Source organism: Leptonotus elevatus, chromosome 6 (genome assembly GCF_054856555.1).
Source record: "Leptonotus elevatus isolate MCC_2025b chromosome 6, RoL_Lele_1.0, whole genome shotgun sequence".
NCBI classification, from domain to species: Eukaryota; Metazoa; Chordata; class Actinopteri; order Syngnathiformes; family Syngnathidae; genus Leptonotus; species Leptonotus elevatus.
Window position 1 is genome coordinate 566565 of NC_141244.1, and position 14252 is coordinate 580816.

The window sequence follows — 14252 nt, forward strand, 5'->3', positions numbered from 1 at the left end:
TCATTAGTGTATTTTAGCAACTTGAATATGATTCCAGCATTAATTTCATTGTGCTTTTGCTCATGTTGAAGATTTTGACAGTTTCACCTGAATTGTACAATCAAGGGCTGAAAACGCGTTTAAAGCAATAAAAAGTTCATTTAGGCTCTCACACCTCAACTAAATGTTGTAGACTCAAACTTTTTGCTGTCATTAGTGTATTTTAGCAACTTGAAGATGATTCCAGCATTAATTTCATTGTGCTTTTGCTCATTTTGAAGATTTTGACAGTTTCACCTGAAGTGTACAATCAAGGGCTGAAAACGCATTTAAAGCAATAAAAAGTTAATTTAGGCTCTCACAACTTAACTAAATGTTGTAGACTTAAACTCTTTGCTGTCATTAGTGTATTTTAGCAACTTGAAGATGATTCCAACATTAATTTAATTGTGCTTTTGCTCATTTTGAAGATTTTGACAGTTTCACCTGAAGTGTACATTCAGGTGCTGAAAACGCGTTTAAAGCAATAAAAAGTTAATTTAGGCTCTCACACCTCAACTAAATGTTGTAGACTCAAACTTTTTGCTGTCATTAGTGTATTTTAGCAACTTGAAGATGATTCCAGCATTAATTTCATTGTGCTTTTGCTCATTTTGAAGATTTTGACACTTTCACCTGAAATGTACAATCAAGGGCTGAAAACGCGTTTAAAGCAATAAAAAGTTAATTTAGGCTCTCACAACTTAACTAAATGTTGTAGACTCAAACTCTTTGCTGTCATTAGTGTATTTTAGCAACTTGAAGATGATTCCAACATTAATTTAATTGTGCTTTTGCTCATTTTGAAGATTTTGACAGTTTCACCTGAAGTGTACATTCAGGTGCTGAAAACGCGTTTACAGCAATACAAAGTTCATTTTGGCTCTCACACCTTAACTAAATGTTGTAGACTCAAACTTTTTGCTGTCATTAGTGTATTTTAGCAACTTGAAGATGATTCCAGCATTAATTTCATTGTGCTTTTGCTCATTATGAAGATTTTGACAGTTTCATCTGAAGTGTACATTCGGGCTGAAAGTGCATTTAAAGCAATACAAAGTTCATTTTGGCTCTCACACCTTAACTAAATGTTGTACACTCAAACTTTTTGCTGTCATTAGTGTATTTTAGCAACTTGAAGATGATTCCAGCATTAATTTCATTGTGCTTTTGCTCATTTTGAAGATTTTGACACTTTCACCTGAAATGTACAATCAAGGGCTGAAAACGCGTTTAAAGCAATAAAAAGTTAATTTAGGCTCTCACACCTTAACTAAATGTTGTAGACTCAAACTTTTTGCTGTCATTAGTGTATTTTAGCAACTTGAATATGATTCCATTATTAATTTCATTGTGCTTTTGCTCATTTTGAAGATTTTGACAGTTTCACCTGAAGTGTACAATCAGGTGCTGAAAACGCGTTTACAGCAATACAAAGTTCATTTTGGCTCTCACACCTTAACTAAATGTTGTAGACTCAAACTTTTTGCTGTCATTAGTGTATTTTAGCAACTTGAAGATGATTCCATCATTAATTTAATTGTGCTTTTGCTCATTTTGAAGATTTTGACAGTTTCACCTGAAGTGTACTATCGGGCTGAAAATGCATTTAAAGCAATACAAAGTTCATTTTGACTCTCACACCTTAACTAAATGTTGTAGACTCAAACTTTTTGCTGTCATTAGTGTATTTTAGCAACTTGAAGATGATTCCAGCATTAATTTCATTGTGCTTTTGCTCATTTTGAAGATTTTGACAGTTTCACCTGAAGTTTACAATCAGGTGCTGAAAACGCGTTTACAGCAATACAAAGTTCATTTAGGCTCTCACACCTTAACTAAATGTTGTAGACTCAAACTTTTTGCTGTCATTAGTGTATTTTAGCAACTTGAAGATGATTCCAGCATTAATTTCATTGTGCTTTTGCTCATTTTGAAGATTTTGACAGTTTCATCTGAAGTGTACATTCGGGCTGAAAGTTCATTTTAAGCAATACAAAGTTCATTTTGGCTCTCACACCTTAACTAAATGTTGTAGACTCAAACTTTTTGCTGTCATTAGTGTATTTTAGCAACTTGAAGATGATTCCAGCATTAATTTCATTGTGCTTTTGCTCATTTTGAAGATTTTGACAGTTTCACCTGAAGTGTACATTCAGGTGCTGAAAACGCGTTTACAGCAATAAAAAGTTCATTTTGGCTCTCACACCTCAACTAAATGTTGTAGACACAAAATGTTTGCTGTCATTAGTGCATTTTAGCAACTTGAAGATGATTCCAGCATTAATTTCATTGTGCTTTTGCTCATTTTGAACATTTTGACAGTTTCACCTGAAGTGTACAATCAGGTGCTGAAAACGCGTTTACAGCAATACAAAGTTCATTTTGGCTCTCACACCTTAACTAAATGTTGTAGACTCAAACTTTTTGCTGTCATTAGTGTATTTTAGCAACTTGAAGATGATTCCAGCATTAATTTCATTGTGCTTTTGCTCATTTTGAAGATTTTGACAGTTTCACCTGAAGTGTACAATCAGGTGCTGACAACGCGTTTACAGCAATACAAAGTTCATTTAGGCTCTCACACCTTAACTAAATGTTGTAGACTCAAATTTTTTGCTGTCATTAGTGTATTTTAGCAAGTTGAAGATGATTCCAGCATTAATTTCATTGTGCTTTTGCTCATTTTGAAGATTTTGACAGTTTCATCTGAAGTGTACATTCGGGCTGAAAGTGCATTTAAAGCAATACAAAGTTCATTTTGGCTCTCACACCTTAACTAAATGTTGTACACTCAAACTTTTTACTGTCATTAGTGTATTTTAGCAACTTGAAGATGATTCCAGCATTAATTTGATTGTGCTTTTGTTCATTTTGAAGATTTTGACAGTTTCACCTGAAGTGTACAATCGGCCTGATAATGCATTTAAAGCAATACAAAGTTCATTTTGGCTCTCACACCTTAACTAAATGTTGTAGACTCAAACTTTTTGCTGTCATTAGTGTATTTTAGCAACTTGAAGATGATTCCAGCAATAATTTAATTGTGCTTTTGCTCATTTTGAAGATTTTGACAGTTTCACCTGAAGTGTACAATCAGGGGCTGAAAACGCGTTTAAAGCAATACAAAGTTCATTTAGGCTCTCACACCTTAACTAAATGTTGTAGACTCAAACTTTTTGCTGTCATTAGTGTATTTTAGCAAATTGAAGATGATTCCAGCATTAATTTCATTGTGCTTTTGCTCATTTTGAAGATTTTGACAGTTTCACCTGAAGTGTACAATCGGGCTGAAAATGCATTTAAAGCAATACAAAGTTCATTTAGGCTCTCACACCTTAACTAAATGTTGTAGACTCAAACTTGTTGCTGTCATTAGTGTATTTTAGCAACTTGAAGATGATTCCAGCATTAATTTCATTGTGCTTTTGCTCATTTTGAAGATTTTGACAGTTTCACCTGAAGTGTACAATCAGGGGCTGAAAACGCGTTTAAAGCAATACAAAGTTCATTTAGGCTCTCACACCTTAACTAAATGTTGTAGACTTAAACTTTTTACTGTCATTAGTGTATTTTAGCAACTTGAAGATGATTCCAGCATTAATTTCATTGTGCTTTTGCTCATTTTGAAGATTTTGACAGTTTCACCTGAAGTGTCCAATCGGGCTGAAAATGCATTTAAAGCAATACAAAGTTAATTTTGAATCTCACACCTTAACTAAATGTTGTAGACTCAAACTTGTTGCTGTCATTAGTGTATTTTAGCAACTTGAAGATGATTCCAGCATTAATTTCATTGTGCTTTTGCTCATGTTGAAGATTTTGACAGTTTCACCTGAATTGTACAATCAAGGGCTGAAAACGCGTTTAAAGCAATAAAAAGTTCATTTAGGCTCTCACACCTCAACTAAATGTTGTAGACTCAAACTTTTTGCTGTCATTAGTGTATTTTAGCAACTTGAAGATGATTCCAGCATTAATTTCATTGTGCTTTTGCTCATTTTGAAGATTTTGACACTTTCACCTGAAATGTACAATCAAGGGCTGAAAACGCGTTTAAAGCAATAAAAAGTTAATTTAGGCTCTCACAACTTAACTAAATGTTGTAGACTCAAACTCTTTGCTGTCATTAGTGTATTTTAGCAACTTGAAGATGATTCCAACATTAATTTAATTGTGCTTTTGCTCATTTTGAAGATTTTGACAGTTTCACCTGAAGTGTACATTCAGGTGCTGAAAACGCGTTTACAGCAATACAAAGTTCATTTTGGCTCTCACACCTTAACTAAATGTTGTAGACTCAAACTTTTTGCTGTCATTAGTGTATTTTAGCAACTTGAAGATGATTCCAGCATTAATTTGATTGTGCTTTTGTTCATTTTGAAGATTTTGACAGTTTCACCTGAAGTGTACAATCAGGTGCTGACAACGCGTTTACAGCAATACAAAGTTCATTTAGGCTCTCACACCTTAACTAAATGTTGTAGACTCAAATTTTTTGCTGTCATTAGTGTATTTTAGCAAGTTGAAGATGATTCCAGCATTAATTTCATTGTGCTTTTGCTCATTTTGAAGATTTTGACAGTTTCATCTGAAGTGTACATTCGGGCTGAAAGTGCATTTAAAGCAATACAAAGTTCATTTTGGCTCTCACACCTTAACTAAATGTTGTACACTCAAACTTTTTACTGTCATTAGTGTATTTTAGCAACTTGAAGATGATTCCAGCATTAATTTGATTGTGCTTTTGTTCATTTTGAAGATTTTGACAGTTTCACCTGAAGTGTACAATCGGCCTGATAATGCATTTAAAGCAATACAAAGTTCATTTTGGCTCTCACACCTTAACTAAATGTTGTAGACTCAAACTTTTTGCTGTCATTAGTGTATTTTAGCAACTTGAAGATGATTCCAGCAATAATTTAATTGTGCTTTTGCTCATTTTGAAGATTTTGACAGTTTCACCTGAAGTGTACAATCAGGGGCTGAAAACGCGTTTAAAGCAATACAAAGTTCATTTAGGCTCTCACACCTTAACTAAATGTTGTAGACTCAAACTTTTTGCTGTCATTAGTGTATTTTAGCAAATTGAAGATGATTCCAGCATTAATTTCATTGTGCTTTTGCTCATTTTGAAGATTTTGACAGTTTCACCTGAAGTGTACAATCGGGCTGAAAATGCATTTAAAGCAATACAAAGTTCATTTAGGCTCTCACACCTTAACTAAATGTTGTAGACTCAAACTTGTTGCTGTCATTAGTGTATTTTAGCAACTTGAAGATGATTCCAGCATTAATTTCATTGTGCTTTTGCTCATTTTGAAGATTTTGACAGTTTCACCTGAAGTGTACAATCAGGGGCTGAAAACGCGTTTAAAGCAATACAAAGTTCATTTAGGCTCTCACACCTTAACTAAATGTTGTAGACTTAAACTTTTTACTGTCATTAGTGTATTTTAGCAACTTGAAGATGATTCCAGCATTAATTTCATTGTGCTTTTGCTCATTTTGAAGATTTTGACAGTTTCACCTGAAGTGTCCAATCGGGCTGAAAATGCATTTAAAGCAATACAAAGTTAATTTTGAATCTCACACCTTAACTAAATGTTGTAGACTCAAACTTGTTGCTGTCATTAGTGTATTTTAGCAACTTGAAGATGATTCCAGCATTAATTTCATTGTGCTTTTGCTCATGTTGAAGATTTTGACAGTTTCACCTGAATTGTACAATCAAGGGCTGAAAACGCGTTTAAAGCAATAAAAAGTTCATTTAGGCTCTCACACCTCAACTAAATGTTGTAGACTCAAACTTTTTGCTGTCATTAGTGTATTTTAGCAACTTGAAGATGATTCCAGCATTAATTTCATTGTGCTTTTGCTCATTTTGAAGATTTTGACACTTTCACCTGAAATGTACAATCAAGGGCTGAAAACGCGTTTAAAGCAATAAAAAGTTAATTTAGGCTCTCACAACTTAACTAAATGTTGTAGACTCAAACTCTTTGCTGTCATTAGTGTATTTTAGCAACTTGAAGATGATTCCAACATTAATTTAATTGTGCTTTTGCTCATTTTGAAGATTTTGACAGTTTCACCTGAAGTGTACATTCAGGTGCTGAAAACGCGTTTACAGCAATACAAAGTTCATTTTGGCTCTCACACCTTAACTAAATGTTGTAGACTCAAACTTTTTGCTGTCATTAGTGTATTTTAGCAACTTGAATATGATTCCATTATTAATTTCATTGTGCTTTTGCTCATTTTGAAGATTTTGACAGTTTCACCTGAAGTGTACAATCAGGTGCTGAAAACGCGTTTACAGCAATACAAAGTTCATTTTGGCTCTCACACCTTAACTAAATGTTGTAGACTCAAACTTTTTGCTGTCATTAGTGTATTTTAGCAACTTGAAGATGATTCCATCATTAATTTAATTGTGCTTTTGCTCATTTTGAAGATTTTGACAGTTTCACCTGAAGTGTACTATCGGGCTGAAAAGGCATTTAAAGCAATACAAAGTTCATTTTGACTCTCACACCTTAACTAAATGTTGTAGACTCAAACTTTTTGCTGTCATTAGTGTATTTTAGCAACTTGAAGATGATTCCAGCATTAATTTCATTGTGCTTTTGCTCATTTTGAAGATTTTGACAGTTTCACCTGAAGTTTACAATCAGGTGCTGAAAACGCGTTTACAGCAATACAAAGTTCATTTAGGCTCTCACACCTTAACTAAATGTTGTAGACTCAAACTTTTTGCTGTCATTAGTGTATTTTAGCAACTTGAAGATGATTCCAGCATTAATTTCATTGTGCTTTTGCTCATTTTGAAGATTTTGACAGTTTCATCTGAAGTGTACATTCGGGCTGAAAGTGCATTTAAAGCAATACAAAGTTCATTTTGGCTCTCACACCTTAACTAAATGTTGTACACTCAAACTTTTTGCTGTCATTAGTGTATTTTAGCAACTTGAAGATGATTCCAGCATTAATTTCATTGTGCTTTTGCTCATTTTGAAGATTTTGACACTTTCACCTGAAATGTACAATCAAGGGCTGAAAACGCGTTTAAAGCAATAAAAAGTTAATTTAGGCTCTCACACCTTAACTAAATGTTGTAGACTCAAACTCTTTGCTGTCATTAGTGTATTTTAGCAACTTGAAGATGATTCCAACATTAATTTAATTGTGCTTTTGCTCATTTTGAAGATTTTGACAGTTTCACCTGAAGTGTACATTCAGGTGCTGAAAACGCGTTTACAGCAATACAAAGTTCATTTTGGCTCTCACACCTTAACTAAATGTTGTAGACTCAAACTTTTTGCTGTCATTAGTGTATTTTAGCAACTTGAAGATGATTCCATCATTAATTTAATTGTGCTTTTGCTCATTTTGAAGATTTTGACAGTTTCACCTGAAGTGTACTATCGGGCTGAAAATGCATTTAAAGCAATACAAAGTTCATTTTGACTCTCACACCTTAACTAAATGTTGTAGACTCAAACTTTTTGCTGTCATTAGTGTATTTTAGCAACTTGAAGATGATTCCAGCATTAATTTCATTGTGCTTTTGCTCATTTTGAAGATTTTGACAGTTTCACCTGAAGTTTACAATCAGGTGCTGAAAACGCGTTTACAGCAATACAAAGTTCATTTAGGCTCTCACACCTTAACTAAATGTTGTAGACTCAAACTTTTTGCTGTCATTAGTGTATTTTAGCAACTTGAAGATGATTCCAGCATTAATTTCATTGTGCTTTTGCTCATTTTGAAGATTTTGACAGTTTCATCTGAAGTGTACATTCGGGCTGAAAGTGCATTTCAAGCAATACAAAGTTCATTTTGGCTCTCACACCTTAACTAAATGTTGTAGACTCAAACTTTTTGCTGTCATTAGTGTATTTTAGCAACTTGAAGATGATTCCAGCATTAATTTCATTGTGCTTTTGCTCATTTTGAAGATTTTGACAGTTTCACCTGAAGTGTACATTCAGGTGCTGAAAACGCGTTTACAGCAATAAAAAGTTCATTTTGGCTCTCACACCTCAACTAAATGTTGTAGACACAAAATGTTTGCTGTCATTAGTGCATTTTAGCAACTTGAAGATGATTCCAGCATTAATTTCATTGTGCTTTTGCTCATTTTGAACATTTTGACAGTTTCACCTGAAGTGTACAATCAGGTGCTGAAAACGCGTTTACAGCAATACAAAGTTCATTTTGGCTCTCACACCTTAACTAAATGTTGTAGACTCAAACTTTTTGCTGTCATTAGTGTATTTTAGCAACTTGAAGATGATTCCAGCATTAATTTCATTGTGCTTTTGCTCATTTTGAAGATTTTGACAGTTTCACCTGAAGTGTACAATCAGGTGCTGAAAACGCGTTTACAGCAATACAAAGTTCATTTAGGCTCTCACACCTTAACTAAATGTTGTAGACTCAAATTTTTTGCTGTCATTAGTGTATTTTAGCAACTTGAAGATGATTCCAGCATTAATTTCATTGTGCTTTTGCTCATTTTGAAGATTTTGACAGTTTCATCTGAAGTGTACATTCGGGCTGAAAGTGCATTTAAAGCAATACAAAGTTCATTTTGGCTCTCACACCTTAACTAAATGTTGTACACTCAAACTTGTTGCTGTCATTAGTGTATTTTAGCAACTTGAAGATGATTCCAGCATTAATTTCATTGTGCTTTTGCTCATTTTGAAGATTTTGACAGTTTCACCTGAAGTGTACATTCAGGTGCTGAAAACGCGTTTACAGCAATACAAAGTTCATTTTGGCTCTCACACCTTAACTAAATGTTGTAGACTCAAACTTTTTGCTGTCATTAGTGTATTTTAGCAACTTGAAGATGATTCCAGCATTAATTTAATTGTGCTTTTGCTCATTTTGAAGATTTTGACAGTTTCACCTGAAGTGTACAATCAGGGGCTGAAAACGCGTTTAAAGCAATACAAAGTTCATTTAGGCTCTCACACCTTAACTAAATGTTGTAGACTCAAACTTTTTGCTGTCATTAGTGTATTTTAGCAAATTGAAGATGATTCCAGCATTAATTTCATTGTGCTTTTGCTCATTTTGAAGATTTTGACAGTTTCACCTGAAGTGTACAATCGGGCTGAAAATGCATTTAAAGCAATACAAAGTTCATTTTGACTCTCACACCTTAACTAAATGTTGTAGACTCAAACTTGTTGCTGTCATTAGTGTATTTTAGCAACTTGAAGATGATTCCAGCATTAATTTCATTGTGCTTTTGCTCATTTTGAAGATTTTGACAGTTTCACCTGAAGTGTACAATCAGGGGCTGAAAACGCGTTTAAAGCAATACAAAGTTCATTTAGGCTCTCACACCTTAACTAAATGTTGTAGACTTAAACTTTTTACTGTCATTAGTGTATTTTAGCAACTTGAAGATGATTCCAGCATTAATTTCATTGTGCTTTTGCTCATTTTGAAGATTTTGACAGTTTCACCTGAAGTGTCCAATCGGGCTGAAAATGCATTTAAAGCAATACAAAGTTAATTTTGAATCTCACACCTTAACTAAATGTTGTAGACTCAAACTTGTTGCTGTCATTAGTGTATTTTAGCAACTTGAAGATGATTCCAGCATTAATTTCATTGTGCTTTTGCTCATGTTGAAGATTTTGACAGTTTCACCTGAATTGTACAATCAAGGGCTGAAAACGCGTTTAAAGCAATAAAAAGTTCATTTAGGCTCTCACACCTCAACTAAATGTTGTAGACTCAAACTTTTTGCTGTCATTAGTGTATTTTAGCAACTTGAAGATGATTCCAACATTAATTTCATTGTGCTTTTGCTCATTTTGAAGATTTTGACAGTTTCACCTGAAGTGTACAATCGGGCTGAAAATGAATTTTAAAGCAATACAAAGTTCATTTTGGCTCTCACACCTTAACTAAATATTGTAGACTCAAACTTTTTGCTGTCATTAGTGTATTTTAGCAACTTGAAGATGATTCCAGCATTAATTTCATTGTGCTTTTGCTCATTTTGAAGATTTTGACAGTTTCACCTGAAGTGTACAATCAGGTGCTGAAAACGCGTTTACAGCAATACAAAGTTCATTTTGGCTCTCACACCTTAACTAAATGTTGTAGACTCAAACTTTTTGCTGTCATTAGTGTATTTTAGCAACTTGAAGATGATTCCATCATTAATTTAATTGTGCTTTTGCTCATTTTGAAGATTTTGACAGTTTCACCTGAAGTGTACTATCGGGCTGAAAATGCATTTAAAGCAATACAAAGTTCATTTAGGCTCTCACACCTTAACTAAATGTTGTAGACTCAAACTTTTTGCTGTCATTGGTGTATTTTAGCAACTTGAAGATGATTCCAGCATTAATTTCATTGTGCTTTTGCTCATTTTGAAGATTTTGACAGTTTCACCTGAAGTGTACAATCGGGCTGAAAATGCATTTAAAGCAATACAAAGTTCATTTAGGCTCTCACACCTTAACTAAATGTTGTAGACTCAAACTTGTTGCTGTCATTAGTGTATTTTAGCAACTTGAAGATGATTCCAGCATTAATTTCATTGTGCTTTTGCTCATTTTGAAGATTTTGACAGTTTCACCTGAAGTGTACAATCAGGGGCTGAAAACGCGTTTAAAGCAATACAAAGTTCATTTAGGCTCTCACACCTTAACTAAATGTTGTAGACTTAAACTTTTTACTGTCATTAGTGTATTTTAGCAACTTGAAGATGATTCCAGCATTAATTTCATTGTGCTTTTGCTCATTTTGAAGATTTTGACAGTTTCACCTGAAGTGTCCAATCGGGCTGAAAATGCATTTAAAGCAATACAAAGTTAATTTTGAATCTCACACCTTAACTAAATGTTGTAGACTCAAACTTGTTGCTGTCATTAGTGTATTTTAGCAACTTGAAGATGATTCCAGCATTAATTTCATTGTGCTTTTGCTCATGTTGAAGATTTTGACAGTTTCACCTGAATTGTACAATCAAGGGCTGAAAACGCGTTTAAAGCAATAAAAAGTTCATTTAGGCTCTCACACCTCAACTAAATGTTGTAGACTCAAACTTTTTGCTGTCATTAGTGTATTTTAGCAACTTGAAGATGATTCCAACATTAATTTCATTGTGCTTTTGCTCATTTTGAAGATTTTGACAGTTTCACCTGAAGTGTACAATCGGGCTGAAAATGAATTTTAAAGCAATACAAAGTTCATTTTGGCTCTCACACCTTAACTAAATGTTGTAGACTCAAACTTTTTGCTGTCATTAGTGTATTTTAGCAACTTGAAGATGATTCCATCATTAATTTAATTGTGCTTTTGCTCATTTTGAATATTTTGACAGTTTCACCTGAAGTGTACAATCAGGTGCTGAAAACGCGTTTACAGCAATACAAAGTTCATTTTGGCTTTCACACCTTAACTAAATGTTGTAGACTCAAACTTGTTGCTGTCATTAGTGTATTTTAGCAACTTGAAGATGTTTCCAGAATTAATTTCATTGTGCTTTTGCTCATTTTGAAGAATTTGACAGTTTCACCTGAAGTGTACATTCGGGCTGAAAATGCATTTAAAGCAATACAACGTTCATTTTGGCTCTCACACCTTAACTAAATGTTGTAGACTCAAACTTGTTGCTGTCATTAGTGTATTTTAGCAACTTGAAGATGATTCCAGCATTAATTTCATTGTGCTTTTGCTCATTTTGAAGATTTTGACAGTTTCATCTGAAGTGTACATTCGGGCTGAAAGTGCATTTAAAGCAATACAAAGTTCATTTTGGCTCTCACACCTTAACTAAATGTTGTACACTCAAACTTTTTGCTGTCATTAGTGTATTTTAGCAACTTGAAGATGATTCCAGCATTAATTTCATTGTGCTTTTGCTCATTTTGAAGATTTTGACACTTTCACCTGAAATGTACAATCAAGGGCTGAAAACGCGTTTAAAGCAATAAAAAGTTAATTTAGGCTCTCACACCTTAACTAAATGTTGTAGACTCAAACTTTTTGCTGTCATTAGTGTATTTTAGCAACTTGAATATGATTCCATTATTAATTTCATTGTGCTTTTGCTCATTTTGAAGATTTTGACAGTTTCACCTGAAGTGTACAATCAGGTGCTGAAAACGCGTTTACAGCAATACAAAGTTCATTTTGGCTCTCACACCTTAACTAAATGTTGTAGACTCAAACTTTTTGCTGTCATTAGTGTATTTTAGCAACTTGAAGATGATTCCATCATTAATTTAATTGTGCTTTTGCTCATTTTGAAGATTTTGACAGTTTCACCTGAAGTGTACTATCGGGCTGAAAATGCATTTAAAGCAATACAAAGTTCATTTTGACTCTCATTCCTTAACTAAATGTTGTAGACTCAAACTTTTTGCTGTCATTAGTGTATTTTAGCAACTTGAAGATGATTCCAGCATTAATTTCATTGTGCTTTTGCTCATTTTGAAGATTTTGACAGTTTCACCTGAAGTTTACAATCAGGTGCTGAAAACGCGTTTACAGCAATACAAAGTTCATTTAGGCTCTCACACCTTAACTAAATGTTGTAGACTCAAACTTTTTGCTGTCATTAGTGTATTTTAGCAACTTGAAGATGATTCCAGCATTAATTTCATTGTGCTTTTGCTCATTTTGAAGATTTTGACAGTTTCATCTGAAGTGTACATTCGGGCTGAAAGTGCATTTCAAGCAATACAAAGTTCATTTTGGCTCTCACACCTTAACTAAATGTTGTAGACTCAAACTTTTTGCTGTCATTAGTGTATTTTAGCAACTTGAAGATGATTCCAGCATTAATTTCATTGTGCTTTTGCTCATTTTGAAGATTTTGACAGTTTCACCTGAAGTGTACATTCAGGTGCTGAAAACGCGTTTACAGCAATAAAAAGTTCATTTTGGCTCTCACACCTCAACTAAATGTTGTAGACACAAAATGGTTGCTGTCATTAGTGCATTTTAGCAACTTGAAGATGATTCCAGCATTAATTTCATTGTGCTTTTGCTCATTTTGAACATTTTGACAGTTTCACCTGAAGTGTACAATCAGGTGCTGAAAACGCGTTTACAGCAATACAAAGTTCATTTTGGCTCTCACACCTTAACTAAATGTTGTAGACTCAAACTTTTTGCTGTCATTAGTGTATTTTAGCAACTTGAAGATGATTCCAGCATTAATTTCATTGTGCTTTTGCTCATTTTGAAGATTTTGACAGTTTCACCTGAAGTGTACAATCGGGCTGAAAATGCATTTAAAGCAATACAAAGTTCATTTTGACTCTCACACCTTAACTAAATGTTGTAGACTCAAACTTGTTGCTGTCATTAGTGTATTTTAGCAACTTGAAGATGATTCCAGCATTAATTTCATTGTGCTTTTGCTCATTTTGAAGATTTTGACAGTTTCACCTGAAGTGTACAATCAGGGGCTGAAAACGCGTTTAAAGCAATACAAAGTTCATTTAGGCTCTCACACCTTAACTAAATGTTGTGGACTTAAACTTTTTACTGTCATTAGTGTATTTTAGCAACTTGAAGATGATTCCAGCATTAATTTCATTGTGCTTTTGCTCATTTTGAAGATTTTGACAGTTTCACCTGAAGTGTCCAATCGGGCTGAAAATGCATTTAAAGCAATACAAAGTTAATTTTGAATCTCACACCTTAACTAAATGTTGTAGACTCAAACTTGTTGCTGTCATTAGTGTATTTTAGCAACTTGAAGATGATTCCAGCATTAATTTCATTGTGCTTTTGCTCATGTTGAAGATTTTGACAGTTTCACCTGAATTGTACAATCAAGGGCTGAAAACGCGTTTAAAGCAATAAAAAGTTAATTTAGGCTCTCACACCTCAACTAAATGTTGTAGACTCAAACTTTTTGCTGTCATTAGTGTATTTTAGCAACTTGAAGATGATTCCAACATTAATTTCATTGTGCTTTTGCTCATTTTGAAGATTTTGACAGTTTCACCTGAAGTGTACAATCGGGCTGAAAATGAATTTTAAAGCAATACAATGTTCATTTTGGCTCTCACACCTTAACTAAATATTGTAGACTCAAACTTTTTGCTGTCATTAGTGTATTTTAGCAACTTGAAGATGATTCCAGCATTAATTTCATTGTGCTTTTGCTCATTTTGAAGATTTTGACAGTTTCACCTGAAGTGTACAATCAGGTGCTGAAAACGCGTTTACAGCAATACAAA